Below are 12078 nucleotides of genomic sequence, written 5' to 3'. Positions count from 1 at the left end.
CCGTTGGTTAAGCATCCAACTCTCGGTTTCAGCTCAGGGCATCATCTCGTGGTTCATCAGTTCAAGCCCCATGTCAGGCTCTGTGCTGACAGCAGAGACAAAACAGATGAACATAAGGGAAGGGAATAAAAATAATATAAAAACAGGGAAGGGGACAAAGCATAAGAGACTCATAAATCTGGAGAACAGAGGGTGACTGGAGGGGTTGTGGGAGGGGGATGGGCTAAACGGGGGAGGGGCATTAAGGAATCTACTCCTGAAATCAGGCTGCACTATATGCTAACTAACTTAGAGGTAAGCTAAAAGATATATATGTATATAATATTTTCACTATGAATAAATTATACACAACATTAAAAAAAGAAAAATTGGGGCTCCTGGGTGGCTCAGTCTGTTGAGTATCTGACTCTTGATTTCGACTCAGGTCATGATCCCAGGGTCATGGGATCGGGCCCTGCATTGGGCTCCACACTGAACGTGCGGCCTGCTTAAGATTCTCTCTCTCTCCTTCAGCCCCTCTCTCCCGCTCACGCGCTAAAATAAAATTTTTAAAAAGTTAAAGAAAACTTAAATAAATGGAGAGATATACTGTGCGAAGATGTCAGTTGTTCCTAAATGGATCTACAGATGCATTCCAGTCAAAATCCTAGCAGGCTTTTTGTAGAAATGGACGAACTAATTCTAAAATTCATCTGAAAGTGCGAAGACTTAGAATTGCCAGAACACTTCTGGAAAAAAAAAAATTGGGGGACGTACCCTACCTGACATCAAGACTTATATGGCCAATTGATTTTTAACAAAGGTACAAAGTCTATTCGGGGGAGAAGGGATAGTCTCGTCAACAAATAGTGCTGCACAGCTGGGCATCTGCATCCAATAAAACAAACTTCAGTCTAAACTTCACACCACGTATAAAAACTCAAAATGATTTACAGACCTAAATGTAAAAGTTAAAACTGTAAAAACTTCTGAGGGAGGAAAAAAAAAAAAAAAGAAGAAAATCTCCATGACTGACACCAAAGGCAAAATCTACGCCAAAAAAAAAAAAAGACTTGATAAACTTAAATTCATCGAAAAACTTCTCCTCTTCGAATACACCGTTAAGGGAATGAAATTAATGGCACCAAGTCACACCCCTCGGTGACAGACACAGTGTAATAAACGTCAGCACCCCCCACTGCCTTCCTTCCCCTCCTTCTGCCCTTCACTCAGGCGGTCGATGCCCTACTGCCCCACCGAGGTCCTGTACCCCGCCTGTCTCATGGGCCGTCCTGCCTGGGCCACCCCCCACACGCCTCCTCCGTGCCCAGAGTGCTGACCTCTACAAACGCTGACCCCAGCAGGCCTCACCGCGACTTCCCAGTCCTCCTGCTGCCCACAGAACCTAACGCCTTCACCATGGGCTGTCGTGACCCAGACCCAGGCCCTAACCCCTCTCTGCTTCTTTCTCCGTCCTTTACGTTCTAGGTGTCCTGGCCACGGCCTGGACTCTCGGCACCTCTGCAAGGACGTCCTGCCTGGCCTCTACCACGGGACTCCTGCTCACCCAACCTTCCGGCAAGTGATGGGATGTTCCCACAACCCTCTGTTCACACGATGAATATAAGATCAGTTGTATGTTCCAGTTTCCCTGTCTTCTCCACTGCACTGCAAGGGGAAAAGTTTTGGTTTTTACCCTGAGTGTGCACAGAATTTTTTTAAATACTGCTCATTGAAGGAATAGAAGCAAAATCCTTCCGTATGATTCAATATTGTAAAACTGTCAACTTTCTGAATGTGTAAATATATGATTCAGGATACTGGAGGGTACTTGATGCAATGGTTCCAAAATTCATAGAGAAGAATTAACACGGGGGCGCCTAGGTGGCTCAGTCGGTTGAAGAGCTGACTCGGTTTCAGCTCAGGTCATGATCTCACGGTTTGTGAGTTCAAGCTCCACATCGGGCTCTGTACTGTCAGTGCAGAGCCTGCTTGGGATTCTTTCTCTCCTTCTCTCTCTGCCCCTCCCCCACTCACATGCTCGCTGGCTCTCTCTCTCTCTCTAATATAAATAAATAAACTTAAAAAAAGAATGAACATACACGAATAGCCAATTAAACTCTTTAAAGTATAGGAAGAGGAGGATTTATATTAAAGTGTATTAAATCAACAGAACTATATAGAAAGTCCAGAAATGAACACCAATAAGGAGGTAAACGTATTATACAAGAAAGGGTTTTACATCCTACAGACAGATTAGTCAACAATACATAGCATTGAAATAGCTAAACACTAGGGAAAACGTTAGCCTCCCCACATCCTTCTTTATTCCAACACGAATTCTAGATGCACATAAGAGTTAAATGGAAAAATGAAATGTAAAAGTCCTGGCAGAAAATACAGGCAGGGGCACCTGGCTGGCTCAGCCCATGGAGTGTGTGGCTCTTGACCTTGGGGGCATGAGTTTGAGCGCCACACTGAATACAGAGATTGCTTAAATAAATACAGTTTAAAAAAGAGAGAAAATATAGGTAAATATTTTATCATCTTGAAGTAGAAAAGGACGTTCTAAGCCCCACACAAAAACACAGACAGCTTAATGAACACCGCTCAGTTTGACAATATAAAAGTTTAAAGTTTCTGAAGGTCAAAAGCATACATAAGACTTGAAAACCATATACGTACACTTATACCTAAGCACACAAGCCTCCGTGCGCACACAACTCATCCAACCACCAGAGCAGAAGGTAAACAAAAGAGAAAGGACAACTCACAACAGGTGTAACAAGAGGAAAACGTGTCCCACATTAACATGCGAAGGAGCTCACCTACATCAGGACGACAAGCAGGAAAATGGACAAAGAGGGTACACAATTCCAGAAGAGACAGCCGGCAGAGGGGCAAGCCCTGGCCTCCCCCGCACTGGCAGGCAGCTTAGCTCAGGACTCGGGCACGGGCTCCATTTGTGTCACAAGGGAAAGGCTTGCAGGGAGGCCTGCTGCTCCACCAGCATCGGACGTCATCGGTGCCGTAGTCACTGCACAGCGGGGACAGGCAGCAGAGCCTGTGGGACATCTGCCGAGAGCCCTAAGGGTCACACCGTGCGATCGCGTCACCCATCTTCTGACACCCACCTTCTGTCTACAGAAACCCTCACACAAGTGCACAGAGATGTTAGAAGAAACCCAAACACCAATCAGAGATCTGGTCAGATTTGTATAAAAAAACAAAAACAACCAATGAGAGAAAGTGGTGGGCAGGTACATTCGTATGAACCACAGTGCAAGGAGCGGAGCTTGACCATCAAACGGAAAAGGAAAGTGTGCCCAGCTGAGCAAGACCAGTTTTGTAGGGTCCCGTCCGCTGCCCCTGCCCCAGGCCGGGTGGCCCGTGTGCTGACACTGGACCCACAGGGACAGCAGCACAGACCCTGCTCTCTATGAAGACAAGCCAACGGCGAGCAGACTGCTGATGGCAAACCAAGGCGAAGGCTCTGCAGGGGAAGAGGGTGCAGAGACAAGGAAGGGTCTGGAAGGCACCCTGCATCTCACGGGCAGCGTGTGCCGAGCACTGACCGCCCGGGCGGTACCTTAGAGGCGCCATCTCTTTTAACGCACACAGAGAGAGAGACACATCGCTAGGTAACAGCAGGGCGGGACCCAGCCGGGACCCACGCCCTGAAGCGCCCGCAGAGGTCACGAGGGCAGGGTTCACAGGGTCTTCCCTGTCTGCATCCTACACCCTGTAGCGAAGCGGAGAAGCGGCTTCCTCCTCATTCACCTCAACTAAACAGTCACTGAACCGCATTTAGTAAGCCGACCAGGTGCCGTCCAAGCCCAGAGTCCAAGCCCCTGGCTTGAAGGGCACCCAGGTGTATTATGGTTGCCACGTCGCACGCGGAGGGCACAGAGATGCTGGGCCAACTGCAGCGAAGTGTCAGAAGGGGGCATGGGAGGTGAGGAGGCCATGGGCACCACTGCCCAGAGGCAGCCATGAGTCCACCTGACAGGCGTGTGGGAGACTGGGAAGTCAGGACACCCTGTGGGGTCACAGGAATGTCCCCCACCCCCGCAGCAGGCCCCAGGACTTCCCCTCTGGCACAGGAGCCAGAGGAAGAACAGACTTCCAGAGTTACCGACAAGGACGTGGGCTGATGACCTGGGAGAGGCAGTCCACGGCTCATTGCTCACAGTCACTTGATTACGCTATTTCTCAACGTTAGTCATGCCAAGCTGTGTCACTGGGTTCACATGCAAACCCCCAAAGCCAGGTAGCCCTCCAGCTCGGCAAAGAAACCACAGTCCTTGTAACTCCGGCAGCCGGTATCCCCTAAGCACCGGCCAGGAGCCACAGGGGCTTTCCTGGAGCCCCCACCCCAAGGAGATCAAATAACTTGGCTCATGGGACTCACGAGATCTGCGGCTGCAGACCAGCCTCAACCCGACTGCTCACCTGGGCCTCAGCGGACCGTAGGCCTGAAAACTAAGCGCAAACACCTGCTTCCAAGCACACGGGACTAGCGACGAATGCAGGTGCCACCTCTGATCCAACCATGTTTGCAGGCAGCTAACAGCCCCGGGGCGGGGGGGATGAGAAACTGAGGTGCAGGTCTGAACAAGCCGGCAGCCTGCATATTGGTTTCAAGGTAACCAAGTGAGCTCAACTCCGGTCACTCCTCTGTGATACCACGGAGAGATGGGAGACCCCGGCCCGCTTGAACCACAACGGCCAGAGGCCTGGAAAGGAGGACGCTGCGGAGAGCAGCATGCTCAGGCCCCTGGGCTGCCAGGACTACAGGCGTGAGATGGAACCACATCACAGTCAAGCCGCTGCTGAAGTTTCGCATGACTGGCGCTTCCCACGGGGGTCTCCTGGGGCCCAGTGCCCGCTGGGCATCCCCATCTGGACCAGGCGCCACCACTCAACCCCGACAGCTCTAGCACTCAACTCACCACCTTTACCCCTGACCTGTCCATGGCCCCCAACCCACCTGCCATGTCTTCCTGTCACCAGGCGCTCAGATATCTGGGCCAGGAACCAGCACCACCCCTTCCTGTTTCTCCACCTCGCCCGGCACTCTATGGTCCGCTCACTGACCCTCTTCTTCTCACCCCTACCACCATCCCTTTCCAAGGTGGTCGCTGCCTCCAAGACTGTTGCCCCAAAGCCAGCCTCCACCGCAGCCCCACCTGCCCCTCCCCAACGCCACACAGCCACGCCTCTGTGCCCCCCCCCCACCCCTCGGTACTCAGCTCGCTTGAGCGGGTCAGCCCCGCCCCCACCTCGGCTAGGCTGGCGAAGGGGAGAGTGTGCAAGTGTGTTCAGTCCAGCCCTGCTCGCTCCGACAGAACCCTCTCCTGGGGGCCTACCGCTGCACTGCAGGAAGGTCGGAGCCCAGCATCCGGGCCTGGGGGCCAGCCCCGGCCGCGCACCACCCAGCTCTCCCCTGGACTTGAGAGCTGGGTTTCCTGCGGCCCTTCCAGCTTTGCGACCTACACTCTGTGACCAATAATCCTCGTGACTTTGGCCAAATTACTTCCCCGCTCCGGACCGCCTCCCTGAATGTCGGAGAAATCGGAAATGCAATGCCCCCTGAGCTTTGGGGCTCTCAGAGTTCAGGCTTGGCTTGCTCCATTGGACACCCCGGTGTCCTCGCGGCGGGGAGCAGGGGCGCGGACCTCACACCTCCCAGGGAGGGCACGGGCACCGGACTCGGCATCCCGAGTCTGCGTGAGGAAGGTGAGGGGCCAGGCAGCCGGGCCTCTTCCGGCTTGTGACGCGGCAAATCCGGCTCCTCCGGGGACTGGACGCACCTGAGCCCAGGGAAGGGGACGGGCTCGGCCCCGCGACGCCCGGGACCCTCCTCGCGCTCGTCCGCTGACCTTGGAGAGGCGCCTCCCGACTTGGATTCCCGCGCGGCCCGGCCGAGGGGGTGGCCCCCAGACTCTCGGGCCCAGGCTCCCCCGAGGGGCGCCTCTGCGAGCGAGCGCCGCCGGTCCCCGGCTCCCGGTCGCCGTTTACCTGAGAAGCTGCGGCCGCGGCGGCCCGGGCGCCGCCCTCCCGCCAAGCCCCGGACCGGAGTGGGCGGGGCCGCACGCCGAGCCCGCCCCCGCCGCCCTCTGCCAACCGCGGCCCGGCGCGCGGCAGTCCGGCCCCGCCCCCACACGATCTCTGCGCTCATTGGCCGGAGTCGCGTCCCTCTCCCCCTCTCTCCACCCCGCCCGCCAGGCCCCAGAGAGCAGGAGTGCGCAAACTCCGCCTCGTGCTCCGCCCCGCCCCCGGTCGCCCAGAGCCCGCAGCTGCTGACAGTTGGGCCCGAGCGCGGTCGAGCTGGCCGCTAGGGGTGCGGCCGGTCACTGCGCAGGCGCGGGGCGTGCACTTCCCTCTTCCTCCGCCCGGGACCTGGCCTCCTCCCCCAGTCTGTTCCTGTCCTCCTTGGGCACTGACACCTCAAAGATGTCTGCACGCGGCTCCACGCACCGGGGAACGCACCGGGGGCCGCACCGGGGACTCGGGCTTGGCGCGTCACGGTGCTCCAAGCCAGTCCCCTCGCAAACACACACCTGTCCAGGCGCACACGCCAGGTGGACCCAACCTGGACACACACGAGCAGTATCGTGCCCTATTATCTCTCACACAGGAATGCACCCACTGAACACGCAACAAATATCCAGAGACCCCGGGGCCGCCGACTCCTCCGCGAACAGATAGATACACGTTTAGTCGGCCAACGAGATGAGCAGGTCTCTGCATTGGGGACCCGGGGCTCTGGAGAGAAGAGCAGATAGGTGATAAGCAAACAAGACACACCAAGCACTGTGAGGCGGCGCAGCTGGCAGGTGGAAGGAGGTGTGTTCGGACTCAGAAGGGAAGAAGCTGGGAAAGAGCTGCACCCCAGGCAGGGACACTGGCACCTGCACACCCTCAAAGGCTGAAATCATGTAGACATGTCTAACCAAAAAAAAAAAAAAAAAAAAAAAAAAAAAAGAGTGCCGTTCCAGAAGCTCAGAAAGTGAGAAGAACGACTTGTGAAGGAAGTGGCCAACAGCACAACATCCAGGACCCAACAAATGTCTTCATCTTGCAGCAGGTTGTGTCTGCAGACAGCTGTGGGTGATGGTGTGGGGTGCAAAGTAGGGGCCCTGCTGCACACACTGGGGCAGGGTGGCTGCTGAACAGTGCAGGGAGGGACATTCTTTGTCCAAAGAGAGAAGGCATTCAGTTTGCTCTGTTGCAGGGATGGAACCCAAAAGACAGGGACAGAATCCAGAAGGCTGATGGTGAGGTGAGGTGCTCTGCAGAGGGGGGCTGGCTCCTCAGGAAGAGCACTAACCACTCCAGCCCGTCACTGGGTGAAAGGGGGAGGGGCTGACCACAGCATCTAGAAGTTGCTAGGGCAGTGCAGGAGGCAGGCCTTTTGGAAGCTCACATCTGGAGGACTCGCTTTCCTTACCAAGCCCTGCCTCAGCACCCCATGGCCAGTGCCCAGCATGGCCCTCTGGCTCTGCCCCCCTCCCCAGCCTCAGCCAGACTTCACGCCCCAAGGGCACAGGCTGTCCCAGCACACATCACAGCTGTCATTTGACTTTATTACGTTACATATATATATTTAAAGTTTTTTTTTAATGTTTATTTTTGAGAGAGAGAGAGAGACAGAGCACTAGTGGGGGAGGGACAGAGAGAGGAGAGGGAGACACAGAATCCAAAGCAGGGTCCAGGCTCTGAGCTGTCAGCACATAGACCGACACAGGCCTCGAACTCAGTAACTGTGAGATCATGACCTGAGCTGAAGTCGGACGCTTAACCGACTGAGCCACCCAGGCGCCCCGCGTTACATATATTTTTAATGTTTATTTTTGAGAGAGACAGAGTGCGAGCAGGGAATGGGCAGAGAGAGAGGGAGACGCAGAATCCGAAGCAGGCTCCGGGCTCCGAGCTGTCAGCACACAGCCTGAAGCAGGGCTCGAACCTACCAGCCGTGGATCATGACCTGAGCTGAAGTCAGATGCTTAACGGAAGGAGCCACCCAGGCACCCCAGCTTTCCTACATTAATGCCAATGTCCTTTCTACGACTGGAAGTTCTATGAGAGAAACGCCCATGTCTGTGACTTGCTCCCAAGTGCTGAGCACCAAGCCAGGCACATGATGGGTGCTCAATGAATTTCATAGAATTGATGAATGACGGAGGGTACAGAGAGGGGAGGGCAGGAAAGACTTTGCAAAGGGAGGGTGGACAGAGCGGGGTCCTGCCTGTCTCCTCACAATTCTCACTGGCTTCCAGTTGTGTTCTGGCACTGATGGGAGTTGGGAAGCTAAGAGGGGCATGGTTCCCCGGCTCCACAGCAGCAACTCAGAGGCACAGACGCCCCTGGCCAGAGCCACATGGTTTTCCCTTTTGCTAACACCTAACGCCTGAATAACAGCCCCTCTGCTTGAAACCAGGAGCCATTTCTCTTTCCTACCCCCTCAGTCAGCAAGGAACCTGTTAGTCTGCCCATTTTCCACGTCCCAGGCAAGTTGCCAAACAAGGGCGGTGGGTGGGCAAGGGAATATTAAGGAGAAGCCTACTCTAAAGCGGCTCTGGTCCAACAGGGATAAGAAAATGGGCCCGTCCTACCAGGACGTCCCCAGGCCTTCACTGCAACAGGCACACTGTGACCGCTGCGGATCCCGGTGGGGAACAAGTCAAGTCCACAGATTCACCAAGCCCTCCACCAAGACCCAGGCTCTCCTGCTGTCTCCAGGACAGCAGCCCATAGCACTGTGCCCTCTAGCTCACAGCAGAAAGGCTGCATGTTTGAACCTCCACTGCCCAAACTGTCACCTGTAAAACAGGAATCACTCGGTGGTGATCCGGTTTGAGCCCCCGGATGTGAACGCCTACCATGGGATGGGCATGTTGGGCACGGCCTGTGAACAGTAAGCAGGGCTGAGGGAGGTGGCAGCCACAGCTCCTGTGACTCCTTAGGGCAGTGCCTGGCACAAGGCAGGTGCTCAGGAACATTAGCTGCTACTGCCCAGGGCAACGGTGCCCAGAGAAGACTCTGGAGGCCAGGGGAAGAAGGGCCGACCACGTTGGCTACCGTCTCCTAGAGCTGGAGGGTTTGAGGTGGGGGCTCAGACCAGGACTGTTGCTTGCCTTGGGGATGTGTCCAAGTCTCCAGAGAGCTCTGGGGCAAGGCCTCTTGCAGTAGACCTTGGCCTGGGTGAGAGAAGCTTCTAGGCCACAGCAGAAGAAAGCCAGAGGGCTCCCACCCAACGCCCTTCTGGTTCAGCCTCTCCGGCAGCCCGCCTGGCTGCCACCTTGGTACCCTCTCAAAGCATGAGGGGGCTTCGCTGAAACAGTTGCTAGTATGTGTTGTGCTTCCTTTTCTTTCTTGATGTCCTTAGAGACCCTGCTTACCTTCCTGTGGCTACCCTCCCCACATGCTCCCCACAAGCTTCTTTAAAGGTCCCTGTGGCCAGTCACATTTCAGATGGCCCACAGAGGCCTCACCCTGCCTCGAGGGTTCTCACCCCACAAAGAGTGGGCCCTACAGGGGACGAGGTCGGTTCCAGCAAGACGTTCTCCGGGAAGGCAGGTCCTGGGGGAGAGAAGGACACCCCTCTTCGAGGGCACAATGCAGGGGCAGCTCTAGAACCCTCCATTCTAGAATCTGCCCCTGCTTTCCCAGAGTCTGCCCTGCCCCACACCAGTCCACGGCTGTGTTAGCCTCCCACCCCGAGCTCTCAGCCCTGGTCACTGCCTGGCCTCTGCCCCGGTCCCATCAGCCTCCTCCAGCCCTGTCGCCCTAGCCCATCTGACACAAGTCAGGCCTCAGCCCTGCTCCCTGCCCCCAACTCCCTGCAGTGAGCTGGACCGCCCTGCCCCCTTCCATGGCACCCTGCCCTCCGTGAAGGGCAGTGCCAGGCGAAAGCTGGGCCAGCGAAACTTCATGGAGCAGGTGCGTGAATGCAGGGACAATGGCTACCTGCCCTCTTCCAGGAAGATTGGCTCTGGGGCCTTCTCCAAAGTCTACCTGGCCTGTGCCACACGTGAGCGCATGCAGGACAACGCCAAGCTGGCCTCCGACCTGCGGGGCAAGCACCATGCCATGGTGAGGTGGGCAGCAGGCTCGGCCACCGCCCTCTAGCCCAGCCCCAGTGGGCCCTGTCCTAACCCCGCTGAGGCACCTTCCTGCTGATCTGGCATCCTCTCTGGAGGCCAAGGCTCCTGCAAGCTGGCTACTCCCAGTTCCAGAACCCCTTGAGCACATCAGTGCCAGGAAAGAAGGGGAAGGCCAACACTGCCCCCCGAGGGTGCTGCTTACCAACCTCACCCCAGCCAAGCTTGGCAATGTGCACAAAGGACATGGGGCCTGTCCGTGTCCCCCTCCAGGGGCTGTGGTCTACACACAACGGCCGCCCCCCACCCCTGCAGGTGGCTGTCAAGATCATCTCCACTGCCGAGGCCCCTGTGGAGTTCTCCCAAAAGTTCCTGCCTCGTGAAAGATCATCACTCAATGCTACCTATAGGCACCCGAATGTGGTAGGCAGAGGCCCCGACCCAGCCTGTGCCCGTCCTGCCCATCCCCCGCTGCCAGCCGTCACCATTCCAGCTGCCCAGGCCCACCCCCTCTTCCACCCAGGACCCCTCTGCTTGGGGCTCAGCCCCATCCCGAGACCCTGATCCAATGCACCGGACAGCCCCTCCTTGGGTGACAGCAGGTGGGTGGGGGCCCGGCAGGTGCAGCTGTTCGAGACCTACCAGAACAGCCAGCGCTCCTCCTTGGTGCTGGAGCTGGCAGCCCGCGGCGACCTGTTGGAACACATCAACTGGGTGTCGGAACGCCGCTGCAGCCCGGGGCTGGATGAGGAGGAGGCCCGCAGACTGTTCTGGCAGCTTGTCAGCACCGTGGCCCACCGCCGCAGCTCTGGCATTGTGCATCGCTGAGGGCGCTGCCGCCTCTGCAGCCTGCTCGCACACCCGCATCAAGAGGCCACCCATCTGAGCCCAGGGCCAGCACCTCTTCCCCTTCCCCTTCCCCATGCAGGGATCTAAAGTGCGAGAATACCCTCCTAGGTGACCGAGGCCTCCTAAAGCTGACCGGTGAGCCTTTGGCCCAGCCCCTACCCTCTTCCCTAGATTATCCTGACTCGTGACCCAGCTGGACCCTCCGCCCTCCCAGGAGGCCCGGCCCCACCCCTGCCCACAGCTGCACTTGCAGAAACCTACACACGCCACGTCTGCCCCCCAGTCATCCCGCCCGAGCCCTCGCTCTCTCGCCCTCCTGCTCCTCACCTGGGGGACTGCCTGCCCTGTGCCCAACCCCCACCCCGCCCCTTCCCCACTGCAAAGACTTTGGCTTCGCCGGCCATTTGGGCCTCAAGAGCTTGCTGCCGAGCACCTTCCGTGGCTCCGTGGCCTATACAGCCCCGGAGATCCTCGTGAGCAAGAAGTACAATGGGGAGCAGGCTGACCCGTGGAGCCTGTGAGTGGCGCCCGCAGGCACCCCATCGTAGGCAGGACCCGCGGGAGGGCAGGGGAGGGGGCCCGCCCTGAGGAGCCTGTGCCCCCAGGGGCATCGTCCTTTATGCCACGGTGACCGGGAAGCTGCCCTTCAAGGAGCACCAGGCCCACCGCATGCTGCACCTGATGCACCATGGCCCCACCTTCAGGCCGGGCATGTCCCCAGGTGAGTGAGGACACCCTGTGTCCCTTCCGAGCCCCAGCTCGGGCCTGGAAAGTAGGCAAGAGAGACCTGGCTCCAGAGAAGGGTCATGCTGCGTGGAGGGAGTGGCATGGGAGACTGACCTGGCACCCCACCCCCAACCCAGGCTGGTAAGTGGACCACAGCAACCAGGGGACAGGGAAGCTGGGCTAGAGGACGCCCCGATTCAGACTCCTTGCCTGGAAAGGCAGCGGCCCCACCGAGCTCTGCACCAGCCCAGGGCACGCTGCCCTCCCTCTCCGTGCCCTGATCTCACGATGGTGAAGCACTGACTCCCTCCGGGCATTTGGGGGGTCCGAATGGGCTGACCCCTCTACGCTGCCAGCGTTGTTGATGGTGATGGACGCAGCTGGGGGGGAAGAGAGTGGGCAGTGGGAGGCCACAGCT

General features: G+C 57.4%; 1 protein-coding gene and 1 long non-coding RNA gene across 11 annotated transcripts in view; one reads left to right on the top strand and one right to left on the bottom strand.

Annotated features, from left to right (window-relative positions):
* Nucleotides 1-6092, bottom strand: part of MROH1 (maestro heat like repeat family member 1) — a 63969-nt gene extending 57877 nt beyond the window's left edge. For 6 of the 10 annotated variants that reach the window (XM_047842498.1, XM_047842499.1, XM_047842500.1 and 3 more), the window contains exon 1: nt 5793-5993. The gene's annotated coding sequence lies outside the window, so the exon portion shown is untranslated. The other 4 variants (XM_047842495.1, XM_047842496.1, XM_047842494.1 and 1 more) reach the window with 4 other exon arrangements.
* A 3896-nt stretch (nt 6093-9988) lies between these two features.
* LOC125156052 (uncharacterized) lies at nt 9989-11623 on the top strand. The gene is made up of 4 exons (XR_007148451.1): nt 9989-10077; nt 10401-10508; nt 11014-11451; nt 11540-11623. It is a non-coding gene; the product is annotated as an uncharacterized LOC125156052 (long non-coding RNA).
* The last annotated feature ends 455 nt before the right edge of the window (nt 11624-12078 follow it).

This window comes from Prionailurus viverrinus, chromosome F2, assembly GCF_022837055.1.
Source record: "Prionailurus viverrinus isolate Anna chromosome F2, UM_Priviv_1.0, whole genome shotgun sequence".
Classification (NCBI taxonomy): domain Eukaryota; kingdom Metazoa; phylum Chordata; class Mammalia; order Carnivora; family Felidae; genus Prionailurus; species Prionailurus viverrinus.
Note: the sequence above shows the minus strand (reverse complement) of the source record. Positions and strands in the feature narration are given on the sequence as shown.